Source organism: Pistacia vera, unplaced genomic scaffold (genome assembly GCF_008641045.1).
Source record: "Pistacia vera cultivar Batoury unplaced genomic scaffold, PisVer_v2 Contig755, whole genome shotgun sequence".
Taxonomy (NCBI): domain Eukaryota; kingdom Viridiplantae; phylum Streptophyta; class Magnoliopsida; order Sapindales; family Anacardiaceae; genus Pistacia; species Pistacia vera.
This window is the reverse complement of record NW_022196618.1, coordinates 361,639-381,590: the sequence shown is the minus strand read 5'-3', so window position 1 is coordinate 381,590 and position 19,952 is coordinate 361,639. Positions and strand designations below refer to the sequence as shown.

The window sequence follows — 19,952 nt, the reverse complement described above, 5'->3', positions numbered from 1 at the left end:
CAAGTATTTTGGTTTAAGGGGAAATATCGAGTATAGAAGTGAGTGAGAAGGGTGTTTATGTAAAAGATCAAAACTGAAGGATTGTTTTTGTAAAAGTTTAATACGTGACTGTAATACGGTGACGCTTTGGTGCTTTGTGTAGCTGCTATTAAATGCAGCATTCTTGGATCTGAACTTTCTGGTCAATTAATAACAGTTTCTCTGTTTTCTGAATCGTTAGTTCTGTGTGGTGTTCTCTTAAATACTTTTCGTTTTACATTTTTTGTTCAAGTGTCTAGAATCTTCATGGTATCAGAGCTTTAAGACAAACGTCAAGGCTCAATTGAATCCTGGATCTCATATTCTTCAAAGTCAGAAATGGAGCAAGCTGGATGTGCCAACGCAAACAATTCAGCAGTGCATGCAACCCTTCCCACAATTTCAGTAAAGCTTGTGGAAAGAAATTACAGTCACTAGAAATCTCAAATTTTCCAGCCCTAGCAGCTATGAGCTTGACGGTTTCTAACAGGTGAGAAAATCTGTCCACCTATATTCCAAGTTAGAAAATTACTGAATCTGAGGAATTATTAAAAGAACCAAACCCTAATTCTTCAATTGGAAAAAGACAGATCAGTTCTTAGTGAGCTGGCTTTTATCGTCAATTTCTGAATCCATGTAGACACGTGCTAAGTGTACCAGCTCTTATGAAATATGGAATACTTTAGAACTACATTTCAATCCTATTCTAAGCAGGACTCTGCATCTTAGAAACATGTTACAAACAACAAAGAAAGGTGACTTGAGTATCAATGAGTATGTGCTTAAGATGAAAGAATTAGGGGATGAATTAGTGGATAGTGGTGGTAATCTAGTGATGAGGAACTTTGTTGTATATTTGGATGGTCTTGGACCAGAGTATGATGCAGTAGTAGCGAGCTTGACTATAATAGTAGCACTGCTAGTTCAAGAAGCTCAGCATGCTTACAGCATGAAATGAGATTAGAACGACAACATTTGCTATGGCAACTCTTCATGAGCATTTTAACTCAGCTCTTTTTGCACCAAAACAAGGAAATGGCAACTCATCTGTGCTTATCCACTAAATAGTGCACCTATTCACAAAGTACCAGTACAAAATCCTCCAGGTCCTGCTCTCAACTGGCTATCAGAATAACATGAACTCTGGTATTCCTACTCTTAGTTTTACACATTCTGCAGTTGGTAATGTTGGCAATGTTGATTGAGAAACATAACAACCAAGGAACAATTTTTACAGACCTGGTTATTAACTAAAATCAGCCCTTTAATTCTGGAGGTTTTCAGTTTAGAAACAACATGGTTAGAGGCAGAGGTAGAGGCGGGGTTACTTTAAACCAAGGTGATTTGCCAAGTGTGTGGCAAACCAGGACATTCAGCCATACAGTGTTATCATAGATTTGATCAAGAGTACCAGGGCTTTGCTCCCTACAATCCTCAAACACAGGTCAATGCTAATGTCTACACTTCACAAGTGCTTCTCAAATACTCCAGCTGAAGGCTCTGGAGATCCTGTTCAGGCTTATTTGCTAACCATTTCACACCAAACAAAACTAACACATTGGTTTCAACCAATTACCTTGGTAGTTTTCATGACTATTCAGTTCCTGTGATGCCCAAGACTTTTCAACACAACTCTGGATCTGGTTTTCAGAACAATTCTCCTGGGAATCCTCATGGTATTCATCTGTCAACAACTATGGATACTGCCCTCTTACATCACCAAACATCCTATCAAACCACTGCTACACCTCAAACTCTTAAGACAAGGCTTGGTATATGGATTCTGGTGCCTCAGCCATATGACAGCAGATGGATCAAATCTGATGCTAAATCTGTCTATGGAGGAGACTCTAAAGTGCAGGTGGTAATGGGGAATCTGTTCCCATTACTCATTCAGGTATGATGCTAATACATCATATGATGCAAATAGATTAATTCATCTTAAGGATGTGCTGTGTGTGCCCAAAATTGCGAAAAATTGCTTAGTATTTCTCAAATTACTAAAGATAATGGTGTGATTGTGGAGTTTCACTCTGATTGTTGTTTGGTAAAGGACAAACACAGTAGAGCTGTCCTACTTCAAGGCAGAATCAAGAATGGGCTGTATCAACTTGAGTTCACGCAAGCTAGTGTGTTCATCCTTGGATTCTTCCTCCTGCTTACCCTGCGTTGTTGTCATCCACTTCTCAGTCAATAAAACTACCACTGCTGGTTCTCTAGTGCTCATCATGTTCCTAGTACTGGAAATAAGAATAGTAACGCTGATATGTTCATGCTATGGCATGCAAGACATAGGTCATGCAAATGTGAAGACACTACATATTGTCTTGAATAAGTTGAATGTAAAAAAATCCTTGACTGGAAATAAAGATTTTTTTGTGAAGCATGTCAATATGGTAAATTGCAGCAATGTACATTTCCATTTCAGATTCTCGGACCAAAGTTCTTTAGGATAGTGTATTCGGATTTGTGGGGACCAGCTCCAGTCAATTCTAGAGGGATACAGATATTACATCATTTTTGTGGATGATTTCAGTAGGTTCACTTGGATATATCCACTGAAACTCAAATTGAAGCATATTCTACATTTGTACAGGTTCATGTTTTGTAGAGAAGCAACTAGGATATCCATTGAAGTGTTTGCAAACTGATTGGGGAGGAGAGTATAGGACTTTTCTAGTTATCTACAGCAGCATGGGATTAAGGTTAGGCATTCATGTCCTTATTTACACCAACAAATGGGCGAGTTGAAAGGAAGCATAGGTGCATTACAGAGTTTGGTTTGTCCCTTCTAGCACATGCAGGAATGCTTTTAAATATTGGTGGGCAGCTTTTAGCACAGCAACCTACATTCTCAACAGATTACCTACTTCAGCTCTTAATTACTTATCACCTTATTTCACCCTATTTCACCAGGAACCTGCTTACTCAGAGTTGAAAGTTTTCGGATGTAGTTGTATCCTATTAAGACCCTATCACAAACATAAGCTCACCTATCATACTGAAAAGTGTGCTTTTCTTGGTTACAGTTTGTCTATAAGGGATATTATGCCTTGCTTCTACTGGGAGAGTATATTGTGAAACAAGTCAAGTTCAATGAGGTGGATTTCCCTTTAAAACTGATACTGCTTTCTCTAAAGCTCCTGCTCTTGGTTCACTAATCACTTCTGCCATTAATGGTTCTGCTGTGCCTTGGTTTATACCACAACGTCTGCTGGTGGAGAATCATATGCTGAATCTATTAAGTCAGCTCCAACACGAACACAACCTGATGTTCCAATTCAGTTGTTACATCCTGACATATCTACGCCTCACCAACTATTCCTAGACTGAACTGGACTTTAAGTCATCTACTGAATCTGTTAAGTCTGCTTCAACACAGCCAACACCATCTGATGCTCTAACTCAGCTATTAAAACCTGCCATATCCCAGCCTTCACCTATTCTCATGACTGACCTGAATCCTCCAAGACCTGTTGGTTTATGTGGTAATTCACTTGCAGATACATATCTCTTTAGCTGTGGTTAACTCCTCTGAATTTGCCAGTCAACTTCAATCTTCTGCACAGAATACTCATCCCATGGTAACCCGATCCAAAACTGGTCATTCCAAACCAAATCCTAAGTACATTGCCTATCAAGTGTTGTTACAAGTGCTACTATACTTCAGAACCCAAGACTGTCACAGAGGCTTTACTAAGCCCTGAATGGAAGCATGCTATGGACAGTGAATATCAGGCTTTGTTAAGGAACAATACTTGGGAATTTGTTCCTATGAAGAGGGCATGAATGTGGTAGGATGCCAATGGGTTTTCAAAACCAAACTCAATTAGATGGAACCTTGCAAAAGTACAAAGCAAGGCTGGTGCTAAAGGCTTTCAGCAGACCCCAGGGGTGGATATTTTGACACATTTTCACCTGTGGTAAAGGCAGCCACAATCAGGGTTATGCTATCATGTCAGTGCATCATAATGGCCAATTCAACAGTTGGACGTCAATAAGCTTTCTGAATGGAGACCTAACAGAGAAGGTATTATGCTACCTCTGAAGGATCTATAGTGGTGCAGGAAATAAACACAACCCACAGCAGGTTTCAGGCTAAATAAAGCATTGTATGGACTCAAACAAGCTCCTAGAGCTTGGTTTGATAAATTAAAAGCTGCATTGGTTGATTGGGGTTTTGAAAATTCAGTTTCAGATGGTGTTATTCTTTTAAAGAGGATTCTATTTTATATACCTACTAGTATATGTAGATGATATTCTTGGGACAGGAAATGATACTCAAATATCTCAACTTTAGTTGCTGACTTGGATAAAAAGTTTGCTCTAAAAGCTCTAGGAGAAGTGCAATATTTCGAGATTTGAAGTTCAAAGGAATGAAGATGGGTTGCTCCTAACTCCGACCAAATATGCACAAGACCTTCTTACAAAAGCTGGAAAGGCAGAATCCAAACCCTGCTACCCCTATGGCTACTGGTCTAGACTTGGAAAAGAAGATAGTAACTATTTGATCAGCCTACTCTATATAGGAGCATCATTGGTGGCCTGCAATACCTAACTCGTCCAGACCAGATTTAGCTTTTGCAGTAAACAAACTTAGCCAATTTCTACAGCAGCCTACTGAAGCTCATTGGACAGCTTGCAAAAGGATCCTAAGATATGTAAAAGGCACTCTACACCAGGCATTTTTTTACTAAACACAGCCCTTCAAGTTAGAGCTTTGTTGATGCTGATTGGGCTGGGGATGAAACTGACAGGGAATCAAACAGTGGCTACAGTGTGTTCCTAGGTGGTAATCTGGTTCAGTGGTCCTCTCGGAAACAAAAAGTGGTGGCATTGTCCTCCACCGAGGCTGAATATAGGTCACTTAGTCAGGCTGCTACAGAGCTGGTCTGGATTCAACATTTATTCTCAGAGTTGGGAATTCATATTAGTCACACTCCAAATTTGTGTGGACAATATGAGTGCTAGAGCACTCTCTTCCAACCTGTCTTTCATGCCCGCACAAAGCACATAGAAATAGATGTGCATTTTGTTAGAGATTTAGTGACTAGGAAACTGTAAATGTTCAGTACATGCCTCTGAATATCAAATTGCTGATCTGTTGACAAAAGCTCTCCTAACACTAGATTTATCATGCTGCGAGACAAGCTACTGTAACATCTCAACTTCCTACTGATGAAACTGTTAAGTGTGCTAGTAATGGTCAACATAAGTAACGAAAAATCTAGTGTCGGTTCTGATTTGTGGTCATTTCCTGTGTGAGAATGTTGGTTGACGAAATATGTTGAAAGGTTGTTCAGTTCTGCTGGAAATGGTTCTGCCGAAAAATGTGTGTGGTTCTGCTGAAAAATGGTTTTGCTGAAAAATGTGTTGAAATGTTGGTAATCTGAAGTATGATGAGTTGAGTTGTTGGTTTGCAATATCTGAAGTATGATATGTTGGTAGTCTGAACTATGTTGAGTAGTTGGATGTGTTGTGTAGTGGCCTGATGAATAGTTGGCTTGATGAAATGTGATGAGTTGAGTTGTTGGTTTGCAATAATCTGGAGTATGATATGTGTTGTAGTCTGAACATGTTGAGTAATTTGCCTGACTGTGCTGGAAAATTGAAAGAAAGTGTAAATATGCAGAGAAAAAGTAGAAGAATTTGACTGTTGCAGTTTTTTCTTTAGTTTGAAAGTTTTCTTTTACTGGTAAATGTTCAAGCCTGGTGGAAAATGCAAATAAGAATATATGCCTATTAAAGGCTGCTGCAAAGGAAGGTGAACTTGGAAGTAGAATAAAGCTAAAGAGTGTCCAGTTTACGGAGAAAGTTGATATAAGGAAGAATGATGGTGTAAGACAGTGTGTTCAAGTACTGTATCAATATCAAGTATTTTGGGTTTAAGGGGAAATATCGAGTATAGAAGTGAGTGAGAAGGGTGTTTATGTAAAAGATCAAAACTGAAGGATTGTTTTTGTAAAAGTTTAATACTTGAATGTAATACGGTGACGCTTTGGTGCTTTGTGTAGCTGCTATATAAATGCAGCATTCTTGTATCTGAACTTTCTGGTCAATTAATAACAGTTTCTCTGTTTTCTGAATTCGTTAGTTCTGCTTTGTGTTTCTCTTAAATACTTTTCTGTTTTACATTTTTTGTTCAAGTCCGTCCTAGAATCTTCATAAAACATTACAAGACATAGGACTCTACCTAAAAGAAAGTTCCACACTCCTAGACCTCATAAGATGCATTCTCGCAAAAATAAATCCATTTGAATCTAACTGCTAGACTAGCGCAACTCAGGGCGAACAAAATCTGCATCTGGGGGCACGGAGATGTCAACAGTTGGTCTCAACTGAGCACAAACTACAATGGCTCCATGAACAGGATCAGACAAGAAGTTGCTAAGGAGGTCCTGGTTGACAGGAGTCCCTGCATCAACTGCTACCAAAGCTTGTTGGGTAAGGACGTAATCAAATCTTGGGGCCCATTTTCTTGATCCCAACCTTGCAGCTGTGGAACAGTTATCAACCATGAATGAGATTCCTTGAGCATGCATAAAAGGGTTCAAAGAGTCCACTGCTTTTATCAAACTTTCATTAATTATTTCTGAGTATGAGTGCCCCTTCTTCCTCAATACCTCAATCTGTAATTTTGCATACACAAATGGAAGGTAGTTAAGCACAGAATCCAAAGCATAATATCCATTTTGTTGTAACCACTAACATTGGATAAGAATGTAGAAGATTGATCCAAAAGTGACAAAGAAGTTATTACCTGAGCCATCATAAGTGCCACAAAAACCCCAGCAGTGAAAGGATACAATGGACCCAAGTCACCTGTGGTCGTGTTGCTTGAACACGTTCACCAACTTTCCACATCCAAGTTTGATCAATGTTACCCATTGGGAAAGCTGGTAGACCCTCACTTTCTTGTCGACAAGTAAAATCAACCACCCAACAACAACTGATTTACTAAGCTTTAAGTAATGAATAAAAAAATACAAAAGGTCTATACAAATAAAATCAACGTACATAAAATCGACGTCCAGCCAAAACAACACTGCAAATTTCACTCCCACTGGCTACATCTTCGTAACACTCATACAAAATGTCCATACAAGGATAATTTGAGGCATTGTATGCAGCCTCAAATTCCCTTTTTCCATCCTCCGACAATGAGTTATACACAGCCAGCATGCCCTATCAAAACAAATACATGCAAACAAATCGACAAGTCCAGAATAAGTACATTTTCTCCCAATTGAACAATCCATATATTCAAAAAAGAGAGAATTGAAAGACAAAAGCTACCTTTGTTGAGATCGTTTTTGATACAATTCCTGTTATGCACTCAACCGTATTCTTGTATGCCAAATCCTTACTCATTCCAGCTCGGTGTACCTTCTAAACAAGTGCTCCACAACCGTGAACAACACCTAGTAATATGCCTACATGACAAAATAAATGTATAAAGAAATACTGTGAATACTGTAAACGAGAGAAAAAAGCTGAAATAATCACATAAACTACCAAGCTTACCCCGCTCCCCAAATATGTCACTCTTGTACTCTTGTTCCAATGTCGTGGCAAAGGTAAACGAAGATCCAAGGGTAACATACCAGCCCAAGGCAACATCTGCAACCCTACCATCAACATCCTGCTCGAAAAACAAGAGAATGATTAACTTCACTAGGGCACAGATTTAAAAGTGGTACTGATTGTTATAACAAAAGCATATTAAGGGAAACAAAGAGGGCAAGATAGATAAAAGACAGAGAGAACTGATGTACAACAAAACTGGCATTTATTCCAGCTCCATTTATCTCTTTACCCTGAATAGACAGTCTCCTAACAGAAGGTCCCATCCCCTTGGGACAAACCTCAATAACACTAATGTTCTTCGGAAAATCAAGACCCAGGGATTGCAAATGACCAAGAAGAAATCCATGAGAAAGGCCAAGGATGCTGTTTGGTTTCATGTAGGAGAAAATCTTCTCATAATTATCTGCCTGCAGCATATAGGAAAAAACTACTGATAGCAGAGAAACAAACAATATATAAAATATTGAAAGCAAACTTGCCTGAATATAATGAATAAGAAATGCATAAGCCATCCAGTATTTAACTATAAGAAAGAAGAAAACCAGCCTTGAAGTCTGTTGTTGGCGTCTGAAGAGTCACATTCTCAAAAATGAAAAAACTTGTAAAAACAGTATAATAGATTGGTTCAAAAAGTCTGTACTTAATCTTATAAGTTTTAAGAGCTTGAAATACACTGTTTTCAAAAAGCAAAACTGTGCAGTAGACTGGGGAAGATCAAAATGAGTGATATCAACTCTATAATAAAACAATCAAGGCTGTGTTAGGCTGAACAATTTACTTGAGTGAAATTAGGTCTTTACAAATCAGAAATTCTCCCTTCATTAAGAACAAACTCAAAAACTGAAATTGGAATTGGAATTATAACCTTTTATTCCAATTCCAAATTTTTTGGAACCAAATAAAGCATATAATTAATGGTTTAATGTACTACTATATCATGCATGCAATAAACAATGGCACAATAAATAATAGTTGAATGTAATAGGATTGCTCAACAAAATTGAATCATTGCTGAAGAAATACTAAAGGGTTGCTCAACCTGTGTAGCATTGGAAATCAATAGCAAGACAAGATCACTTCCCGTAACAGTTTCCCAAATATCTCTGTGCTAATGTGGCATTCGATTTATGCTTATGTGGAGTCAAAGTTTTTATACTTTGGTCAGAGGTAATTTAGAAGAAAGAAAGGGACATTTTTGGAAATTCTCTTTTGGGATATTTTTGTTTGTGCCTTAGGTCGACACTTTTTGTTTGTTCTTTGATTGTTCTCTCTTGGTTACAAAAGAGAGAAAGTTGTTGAGGGAATCATCAAGGTGGAGCTTTGGTGTTCGCAGGATGAGATCGACGATGGTGACGAGATTTCTTGTAATTAATTTTTATTCTTTCTTCTTGCATAAATTACTGATCAATGTTGTATTTGTGTGTAAGAGGTGTGAGACACATGGGAGCAATCTAGGGTGATTATAGAGGGGAGTTGTCACTAGATTCTTGGTTTAAAACTAACTTACAAACTCTGTAAGGTTTCTCTTCATAGTGCATGTTTTCTACTGCCTTGAAGAATGGATGTAGGAATCAATCTAATTACTAAACCACTATAAATCTGTGTGCATGCTCTTATTTCTTTATATTTCTAGATTGCTGTGAATGTTTTGGTTACTTTAGAACTTAGGTTTTCTAAACTGGACAACCTGTAAATTTCAACAACTAGTATCAGAGCTAGATTAGGTCTGAATGTTAGGGTTTGTTCGACTGTGGATTATCTAGGTTAAATCTAAGTTTTGGTTACTGTTTCTTGATTTAGGGTTTATTCTAGGTCCTGAATTTTTTTGGGGTTTTGCATCTCCTGGTAACTGAAGAAGTAGTAAACCTAGATATGTCTAAGTTCAAAATAGAGAAGTTCATAGGTGATAGTTGATAAGAGCTTGAAAATACACATTTAGTCAGTGGTTTTTGGGGGATTAATTGTGGGAAATTAGTCTTAATTTGGTAAAGTTGCTTAATATTTTCATAATTGTCTTTTACGGGATCACAGGTATTTTTGAGTGTTTTTCAGGTCACTAGTGCTTAAATGTTATGCTTGGATGAAGAATCATGTTGGCAACGGAATGAGTGACAATTGAAACTAAACAGATCAAGAATCGGAGTTGAATCGAAGAAGTTATGGAAGTTGAAGTAAAGAGAAGATTCTAGATTATGTTTTGGCTTGCACATGTCTCGGTATTGTGCAAATATCTTGAGCTGTAGAACTCGGATTAAGATGATTCTTAGACTGTTGGAAAGCTGATTCAAAGGGATACATTTCATACGTTTAAAACTTTTCCAAATTCTATCGTTATCAAGTTAAAAAATCAACATCTTTGAAGAATAGTGGAATGATAAGGGAAAAGGGCAACAACTACTGTGCCGTGGCACACTTTTTCCAGTAGCTATTGTGCCGCGACACAGTCACGAAAGTCACTAACTTGTTATTCATTTTTAGCCAGGAGAATTGTAATATCCAAGATGTCAAAGGTATGTTCCTAATTCAAAATAGTCCTTTAGATGTTAATTTTATGTTAAAAAGCATAAAATCTAACTAAGGGTAAAATAGTTGATTCTTTTGGAACGGTATAAATCAATTATCCATAGAAAGGCATTAGGGGTGAAGTGGTCATTTTGCCTATGGATAAGCATTGAAAAAGTCAAGGATGAGTAGGCTTCATTGCATTTAATGGCATTAATTAAGTAATAATTATGTCTAGCGTGAAATGACCAAAATGCCCTTATATGAAGAATTAAGGACTTATGAGTTATACAATTAAAATAATTGGGCCAATTGCATAATTTTGGAAAATAAATGAAATATTTTCCTATAAATGAGATGAAATTCGTTCAAGCCAAAGGAGAGAGCCTTTCTTCAACATTTCTTCCATTTTCTCTCAAATCTTCCATGAAACAAGCTTTCTTTCTCTAGGTTTTCAAGGAGTTTTGCATAATTTTTCAAGGAGAACAAGATAGGAGCCTTGGATCTTCAATTAGAAGGGTTTAAGGTAAGGATTAAAAACTTTAGTTTTGATGTGATTTGAAGATTTGAAGTAGATGTTGAGGTATAATGTTATATATGTAGGATTAAGGTGTAAAAGAAGTCAAAGGCAAAGGATTTGTTGGAGGAAGTCTTTAAAAAGGTAAGGAAGAACCTCCCATGACTTTAGGGTTTATGCTAGGGTTTGTAGATTTTTATGAAACCTTAAATTAAGGCTTTAAGGCATAGAATTAGTTGATGGCAAGTGTAGTTGAACTCATTTATTCTACTTATTGCCTTGAATTCATTATACATGAAGTTATTGCTCTTTATGTTTTATGAGTTGTTATGTTTGATTGAAGAAAATGAAGTGTGGATACTGATTGTGGCAAAAATTGTAGTATTGGAGGCCACATGGTGTTGAATGGTTGCTATTAGAAGTGTTGATGTGTTGTTTGCATTAGCTTACAATGTTATAGCAATAATGGATGATTATGGAAATGAGATTTTACACTTCCTTTAAGATGTTAAAGACTATTAAGGGGAGGTTTATTTGATCCATAAGTTAACCTATTGGTTAATGTCAATAGGAATTGATGTGGCATAGTTAATATGAAAATTCGGATTTAATGGGCTTAGGGGTTTTGGTAACCCTGCTTCTGTATTTCGACCATAACTTGAGTTATAAAAATCGAAATGAGATGATTCTTGAAGCATTAGAAAGCTAAGACACAGACCTATAACTTTTATGTTTATGCCAAGAGCCAATTCGTTTGAGAAAAGGATGGAAAATGGCCTGAAGTATAAACTGGTTATTAAAGTTTAAGATTTAACATGATCAATTCTTATGATTATGAATTGATTATTAATGTATTATTGTAATTATGCCATGTACTAATGTTTACCCATTAGTTAGATGATCTTTGAAAGATATACATGGTCATGATGTCAATGCATGATTAATGTTATGAAATGGCATGAAGATGCAATGTAATACATGTTTTAAGATGATGTAGGTGAGCAAGAGGTAATGTAAATGGATTGATAATCCATAGATGAATTAAAAGTATTAAGCTCACCAAAATATGTATTTACATGCCATAAGATGTTAGAGATGCATATAGACATGATGGGAAACGCGTAAGCATATCCTTGTATGCCGGTTGAGGAAAGATGAATATATGCTTTAGATGTTAAATAACGCGTAAGCACGCCTCTTGATGATATGAGCTCTAGATGAATTTGAGGCTAGATGATATGAAGTCCTTAAGACGCTAAGAAAAGTCCGATCGGCTACACGTTAAATGCTTCATATGCATTTAGTTGCACTACATGAGTTATGATGTTATTTACATTATGAGATGATTTATACTTATGTTAGATGATATTTAGATTTTATATAATGACATGTAATGTACATGTACTATGTTTACATACTTATTTGTATGAGTATGCATGGATGTTTATATAGCACATTTAGAATGAAACGGATCATTCCTTACTGAGCGATTAGCGCTCACCGTTTCATTGTTGATTGCTTTGCAGGTAGACCAGCAGCAAAGGATGCTAGAGACAGCGGGGCTACACGTGAGGGGAGATGATTTATTGTCATCTTCATGTTTTTATCTTGGTGTAAATAATGTAAATGATTAAATGTTTATGAAACACCTTTGGAAGCTTCCACCCTGTAAATATGTTTTGATAGTGTAATTTCCAGATAAATTCTTAAAGTTTCTAAATTATAAGTTTGGAGCCTGTGTGACATTTTATATGCATGTTTTGGATATTACTATTATTATTCTTACACATATATTTTTTTTTTCTAAATACAATTCATTCTTCAGACATGTATCCTCAGGATTCTCATTGAGGGATATTCAGAGGATACCTGACTGGAAGGGGGTTTTACAAGAATAGGGTTAAAGGGTCTAAATCAAATAGAATTAAGGAAAAACAAACCCTAACTCTTGTGGGATATAAATAGAAGTCTTTTAGCATTATTTTGGGGATTCTTGGGTGAGAAGAAAGGGAGAAAAATCTAGAGAGAAGAGAAGTAACAGAAATTCTGGAGCTTTGATTCACAATATAAAGAAGTTTTCTTTATTCTTTTCTTGTAAACTCATGATGAATGTTTTAATAAAGATGATTGTTTCTTTCATGTTTATTATGAACTAATTTTATTCTCTAGGGCTAAGATGTAGCCCAATCTCTTAATTATGTATTGATCTTTGATTGTTAATGTTTATTAAGAATTCTTCCAAAGTTTTACTATTATTCATAATGCTTTTGATTCTTAAGGGCCCAAGAATTGAATGAACTAATGGACTAAGTTGAGATCGAGAGATGATACTTAGTTAGTCTACGGTAGTAAAACCATAGGTTGAGCGAAACGCTAGAGATAGGTTACCGTGACTTATGAGGTTTTGGTGAACTCCATAGAGCGTAATGATCTCCAATTGCTTAAATCTGATTAGAGATAATTCGGGTTAGTAATTAGGGGTTAATTTGATAATTGTTCGAGAGAAAGTTATCGGAAATTTAGGGAGTTTGACCTGTAGGAAGAGCTTAATAAAATTAGCATAAGAGATCGATACATATGAATAAGAGTTGGTGTGAATTCTATGCCCTAGGTCTAGTCATCTTGTTTTTACCCAAAGGTTTATTTTAATTGTTCTCTTTTCAGTTTTCTTTTTAAATTCAATTGTTTATTTAATTTAGGTTTTCCTTGATAAAATTTGGATTGATCAAATAGTAATAGGATAGTTTAATTGGTAATTGATAATAGTAATTCCTTTGGGTTCGATATCTGTATTTTATACACTTTATTACTTGCACGATTTCGTACACTTGCGAAAATAAACAACAATAGTGATTATGGATTATGGAAGATGAAAATGAGAGTTGTTTTAGTTAAGGATGGGTTGTCAACTACCTTGGAGGGTGATGACAGTTTACCAAAGTCTTTAATTGAAAAGGAAAAGAATTTTTTTCTAGATAAAGCCCATAGTACCTTAATTCTAGGCTTGGGGGACACAGTTTTGAGAGAGGTAAAGAAAATGACAACACCAGCTGGGGTTTGGGAAAAACTAGACTCCTTATATCTATCTAAGTCTTCCCCTAATAGATTAGTTTTAAAACAGAAATTATTTGGTTTTAAGATGAATGACATTAGGAGAAAATATGAGTGACTTTATGAAATTAATACAAGACTTAGAAGGTCTAAGTGTTAAAGTAGAAGATGAGGACCAAGCTATTATCCTTATAAACTCTTTACCTAAAATGTACTCTAACTTTGTTGATACCCTAAAATATGGCAAGCAAACCCTTAAACTAGATGAGGTTGTGGTTGCAATTACTACAAAAGATGCTGAGTTTAGGAAATAAGGTAAACTAGATGATGAGGAGGTTACATGTGAGAGGAAGATCTGAAAAGAGAAGTCACAAGAAAGGGAGTTATAGGAGTAGATCAAAGTCTAAGTCAAAATTTGTTAGAAAATGCTTTCACTGTCATAAGGAAGGTTATTTTAAAAGGGACTGTCCTGATAGGAAGAAAAAATCAGGGGAAAAAGATGCTAGTGGGATTGTAGATGTAACTTCTGATGGGTATGAGAGTTCTGATGTGTTGGTAGCCTCTGAAAATGAAATTGATGTTGAATAGATACTTGATTCTGGTTGTACTTTCCACATGACTCCAAATAGGACTTTTTTGTCAAACTTTAGAAAACTATAGTCTGGAAAAGTTTTGATGGGTAACAATGCAGTTTGTAGAGTCTTAGGAATAGGAGATGTAAGGTTGAATTTGCACGATGGCAGTTCAAAATGGCTCACAAATGTTAGATACATACCAAAGTTGAAAAGAAATTTAATTTCTCTAGGAAGTCTAGACTCAATTAGCTATAGCTATAAGGCTCAAGGTGGAGTCCTTAAAGTCACTAAAGGATCCTTAATTGTAATGAAGGGTGAGAAGAAGAATGAGCTATATGTTCTAAATAGTTCAACCATCATTAGAACAGTAGCTGTATCCTTATCTCAGAAGTCCAATAGGACAGCTTTATGGCATAGGAGGTTAGGGCATGTTAGTGAAACATGACTAGTTGAGCTGAGTAAGCAAAAGGTTCTCGGAGGGGATAATATAAAGAAGCTAGATTTCTGTGATCATTGCATCTATGGGAAGATGAGCAGAATTAGATTTAGTGTGGGAAAACACTGTTATAAGGCTATACTAGATTATATCCATTCTAATGTGTGGGGGCCAACTAAATATCCATCTTTGGGTGGTTGTAAGTATTTCATTAGCATCATAGATGATTACTCTAGGAAAGTATGGATCTATTTCTAGAAAAATAAGGGAGATGCATTGGGTAAGTTCAGGGAATGGAAAATTATGATTGAGAACCAGACAAGAAAGAAAATTAGGAAATTGAGGACTGATAACGGTTTAGAATTCATAAATAAGGAGTTTGATAACCTCTGTAAGGATAGTGGAATCTTAAGACATAGGACAATTAGATATACCCCACAACAAAACGGGTTAGCTGAAAAGATGAATAAAACTACATTGGAGAAGGTTAGAAGCTTAATGTCTTGTGCCAAACTTCCCACTAAGTTCTGGGCTGAAGCTGCTCATACAGCAGTATTCCTGATTAATAGAATTCCTTCCTCATCTATAGAGTTTAAAACACCTATTGAGAGATGAATAGAACATCCAGCTGATTATGGTCGCTTGAGAGTTTTTGGGTGCACTATCTTTGTGCATGACAAATATGATAAGTTACAACCTAGAGCCATTATGTGTATTTTCAAGGGTATCTTGATGGGGTAAAAGGGAATAAGTGCTGGGATGTTACTAGGAAAAGATGCACAATTAGTAGGTATGTCAGATTTAATGAAGAAGAATTGAATGGCTTGAATGAAAAGACTGATAAGTTGAATTCTGAAGTAATTAGGTTTGAAATGAATGGAGCAACTCCTTCTGACAATTCTGGTAATCTGCAAGCAGAATGTCAGTAAGGAGATTTACAAACTCAAGAGGAAGAATCTATGTTAGAGAAGAATGAAAATGATTCAGTTTATGATGAAGAATCTGAACTGCAAAACTACCAGTTAGCTAGAGATAGGGAAAGGAGAGAAATTAGGTTGCCTAGAAGGTATTCACAAATTGACATGGTTGCCTTTGCACTTCAAATTGCTGAGGAAATAGAAGATGAACCTAAGACTGTTAGGGAAGCTATGGAAAGTAAAGAATCTAAGCAGTAGAGGTTAGCTATGCAAGAGGAATATGAATCTTTGGTGAAGAATAAGACTTGGGTTCTTATTAAGAAACTTGAAGGGAATGGAGTTGCCAAGTGCAAATGGGTTTTCAAAAGGAATGAAGGAATTCCAGGGGTAGAAGGTCCTACTGTCCTTAGTAGCTCAATTTGAACTTGAATTAGAGCAACTTGATGTCAAAACATCATTCTTGAATGGTGATCTAGAAGAAAAAATCCTAATGGCGCAACTTGAAATGTTTGAAAAAGGTGCAAGAAATCAGGTATGTCTGTTAAAGAAGTCATTTTATAGATTGAAATAGTTCCTTAAGAAATGGTATAAAAAATTTGACAGTTTCATGATCATTTCTAGTTTCAAAAGAAGTAAGTTTGATAGCTGTCTTTATTTCAAATGTTTATACGATGATTGCTATCTTTACTTAGCACTTTATGTTGGTGACATGTTATAGGCTTGTAAAGATGCTGCTGAAATTGCTAAGTTTAAGGTGGAAATGAACAAACAGTTTGAAATGAAAGATTTGGGGCAGGCTAAGAAAATCCTAGGAATGAACATAGAGAGAGATAGGAAAACAGCGAGGATTATTCTATCTTAAAAGGAGTATGTTGAGAAAGTTAATAGAAGGTTTAATATGCTTGATTGTAAACCTGTCAAAACACCAATGGGCCAGCATATTAAATTAAGCTTGAATCGATGTCCTAATCCAGAGGATGAGAGAAAGGAAATGATTAAAATCCTTTATGCTAATGCAACAGGAAGTCTAATGTATCTTATGGTATGTACAAGGTCTGACTTAGCCTTTGCAGTAAGCTATGTTAGCAGATTCATGAGTAATCTTAGAAAACCTCACTGGGAAGTAGTGAAATGGATCCTAAGGTATATTAGGGGAACAATGTCAATAGGAATTGTGTATAGTAAAGAGAAAAACTTGCTAGATTTCATTGTGGGGTGTGTAGATGTTGATTATGTTGGAAATCCTGATAATAGGAAATACATGACAGGCTTTGTTTTCTCTTTATGGAATAATCTGGTTTGTTGGAAAGCTAATTTGCAGGCTATTGTGACTTATCAACTACAGAAGCTGAGTATGTGGCGATTATAGAAGCTACCAAGGAAGCAATTGGGCTCAAAGGAATGCTTAGTGAGTTGGGATTCAATCAGGCTCAGGCTCCAATCAAGAGTGACAGTCAAAGTGCTATATTCCTATGCAAAAACCAAACCTTTCATGAAAGATCCAAACACATTGACGTGAGGCTGCACTTTATCAGAGATATGATTGAATAAAAAGCTATTAAGGTGGAGAAGATTCTTGGGAAAAGAATCCAGCAGATATGTTTACCAAAATTGTTACTTTGGATAAACTAAGGCTCTTCAAGAGCCTACTCCAGATTAAGTAAGAATGAAGGAAATTTCTAAGGTAGTAGGGGATGAAGAAATCAAATGCCAAGGTGGAGATTTGTGCTGATATGGCATCCGATTTATGCTTATGTGGAGTCAAAGTTTTTATACTTTGGTCAGAGGTAATTTAGAAGAAAGAAAGGGACATTTCTGGAAATTCTGTTTTGGGATATTTTTGTTTGTGCCTTAGGTCGACACTTTTTGTTTGTTCTTTGGATTGTTCTCTCTAGGTTACAAAAGAGAGAAAGTTGTTGAGGGAATCATCAAGGTGGAGCTTTGGTGTTCACAGGATGAGATTGACGATGGTGATAAGATTTCTATTAACTAATTTTTATTCTTTCTTCTAGCATAAATTACTGATCAATGTTGTATTTGTGTGTGAGAGGTGTGAGACACATGGGAGCAATCTAGGGTGATTATAGAGGGGAGTTGTCACTGGATTCTTGGTGTAAAACTAACTCACAAACTCTGTAAGGTTTCTCTTCATAGTGCATGTTTTCTGTTGCACTGAATTGTGGATGTAGGAATCAATCTGATTACTGAACCATTATAAATCTGTGTGTATGCTCTTATTTCTTTATATTTCTAGCTTGCTGTGAATGTTTTGGTTACTTTAGAACTTAGGTTTTCTAAATTGGACAACCTGTAAATTTCAACAATCTCCTAGTGTTTCACTCTCTTCAGTGAATCCTGCAGATGAGCTTCAGCGAAAGAGTGAGAGCCTTTCCTCAACCCTATCTGCAATACACAAAAGCAATCACTACAGAGTCAAGTAAAGATCAATCATAAGGAGACCTAACAATTGATAAAACAGAACTTACCTTTACTATAATATCAGATTTTGCTTCCATAAGGGAGTCTCTCAAATTCTATGCTTGTGTTGGTCCCTATCAAATCGGGTAAAATCCCATTGGTTAGAACAAACAATCAAGGAAGATTCCAAATAAGAACATAAAATTTCTAACAACGTTTCAAAAATTCAGTTTTCAAAACTTGGTTACTTCCATATTTTATTGAGCCAACATGCTTAGCAATTTTTCAAAAACTGTTACCTTTATAGTTTCAGAAGACTATAAAACATTTTGTTAATGAAATCTTTATATAATTCTTCTATCCTTTTATCTTACATTACTTATTCAACTTGTAAAGTGTCTCCACATTAGTAAGGAGGTAAAAAAAAAAAAAAAAAAATGACAAATAATTTTAAACTCACTACAAACTTTAAAATTTTAGTTAAACTATTGTTATTAACTATCAATCTATCTTTCTTATACAATATACAATTAATATATTTTTTTCCTTATTGATCCTATGACGAGGAGGCCTTGTTGCAAGCTATGGCAAATCAACCAGTTTGTGTTGCGATCGAAGGTAGTGGTAGAGATTTTCGGTTTTATAAAAGCGGTGTGTTCAAAGGGAAATGTGGCACAAATTTAGACCATGGGGTTACAACCATTGGGTATGGTACTGAATCTGATGGCACCAAGTACTGGCTGGTGAAGAATTCTTAGGGTACTGAATGGGGCGAGGATGCGCTTATGAGGATTCACAGAGATGTTAAAGCTGAGGAAGGCCTTTATGGCCTCGCCATTGCACCTTCTTATCCATCTTTGTAATTAAATCTCATTAAATTGTGATATCTGGGTGGTGTTATATACTCTATTATTCCTAAATATTGTTTCAAGATCATATATTTTGAATACTATTGGAGACTACGTAGGTGTGGTGTGGAATAAAACTCCAATATCAATATCATGTACTTGTAAGTTAATTAACTTTTCCTTCAATGGACAAACCCAATAGAATTTGCTTACATTGAAGCTTCCTTTGTTTTTCTTTGGCTGGAACTTTAAGGTTCTACACAGCAAATTACTTAATTGTTGATTTCAGGAAAATGGGTTTTAGGCTTCAAATTAAATTGATAGAACAATTAATAATCGATATAATAAATATAGGTCACATATGTCACGTGGGTTGTCTTCCACTAAAACAACTTTATCTTCAAAAAATTAAAAAATTAAAAAATAAAAATAAAAATAAAAAGGGGAATAAAATTTAATTAAAACCACTACTGGGTGGCTAATGGTAAAAGTGTAAGGGAGGATTTAACATGGCCTCTCAAGTTCGAGTCCTCACGACCCTTAATAGGGGTGGGCTGGGTAACAACTGGAGCTCTTAGCCAGCTGGTAGTTTCAAGGTCTCGAAGGATTAGTTAAGGTATGCACAAGCTAGTTTAGACACTCTGTATAGAAACACTGCAAGGATATTAAAATGGAAGCTTTCACCTTAATCATATTGAAACTTTACAAAGTAATATATACAAGTCTGTGATCCTATTTTGGAAATGTACAGCAGTAAATTCCTAGGATATACATTAGTTACAATATTTCAAAAACAGAGAACGTATGATCAGTTACAATATTTCGTATGACAGCAAATATTCTTCAATAATTGCAAATCATTCATGCAGATTTCAGTTTCTGATTTTCTTTAATGTGTTGACTTCCTTTTGTATCACTCTCCTTAATACGCCCCTGCAAGATTGTGGTGCCATCGACAACACCAATCTTGTTCCTTAAAACTTCTGTACGTTGCTTGGACAATGGTTTTGTCATTAAATCGGCAAGTTGGTCTTGTGTGTGCACATGACGAACTTGAAGTATCCCTTTTTGAACTTGATCTCG

The 19,952-nt window shown here is 36.0% G+C and overlaps 1 pseudogene; it reads right to left on the bottom strand.

Moving 5' to 3' along the window:
* Positions 1–6,290: 6,290 nt before the first annotated feature.
* Positions 6,291–18,275, bottom strand: LOC116115883 (annotated as a pseudogene).
* Between the last annotated feature and the right edge of the window lie 1,677 nt (positions 18,276–19,952).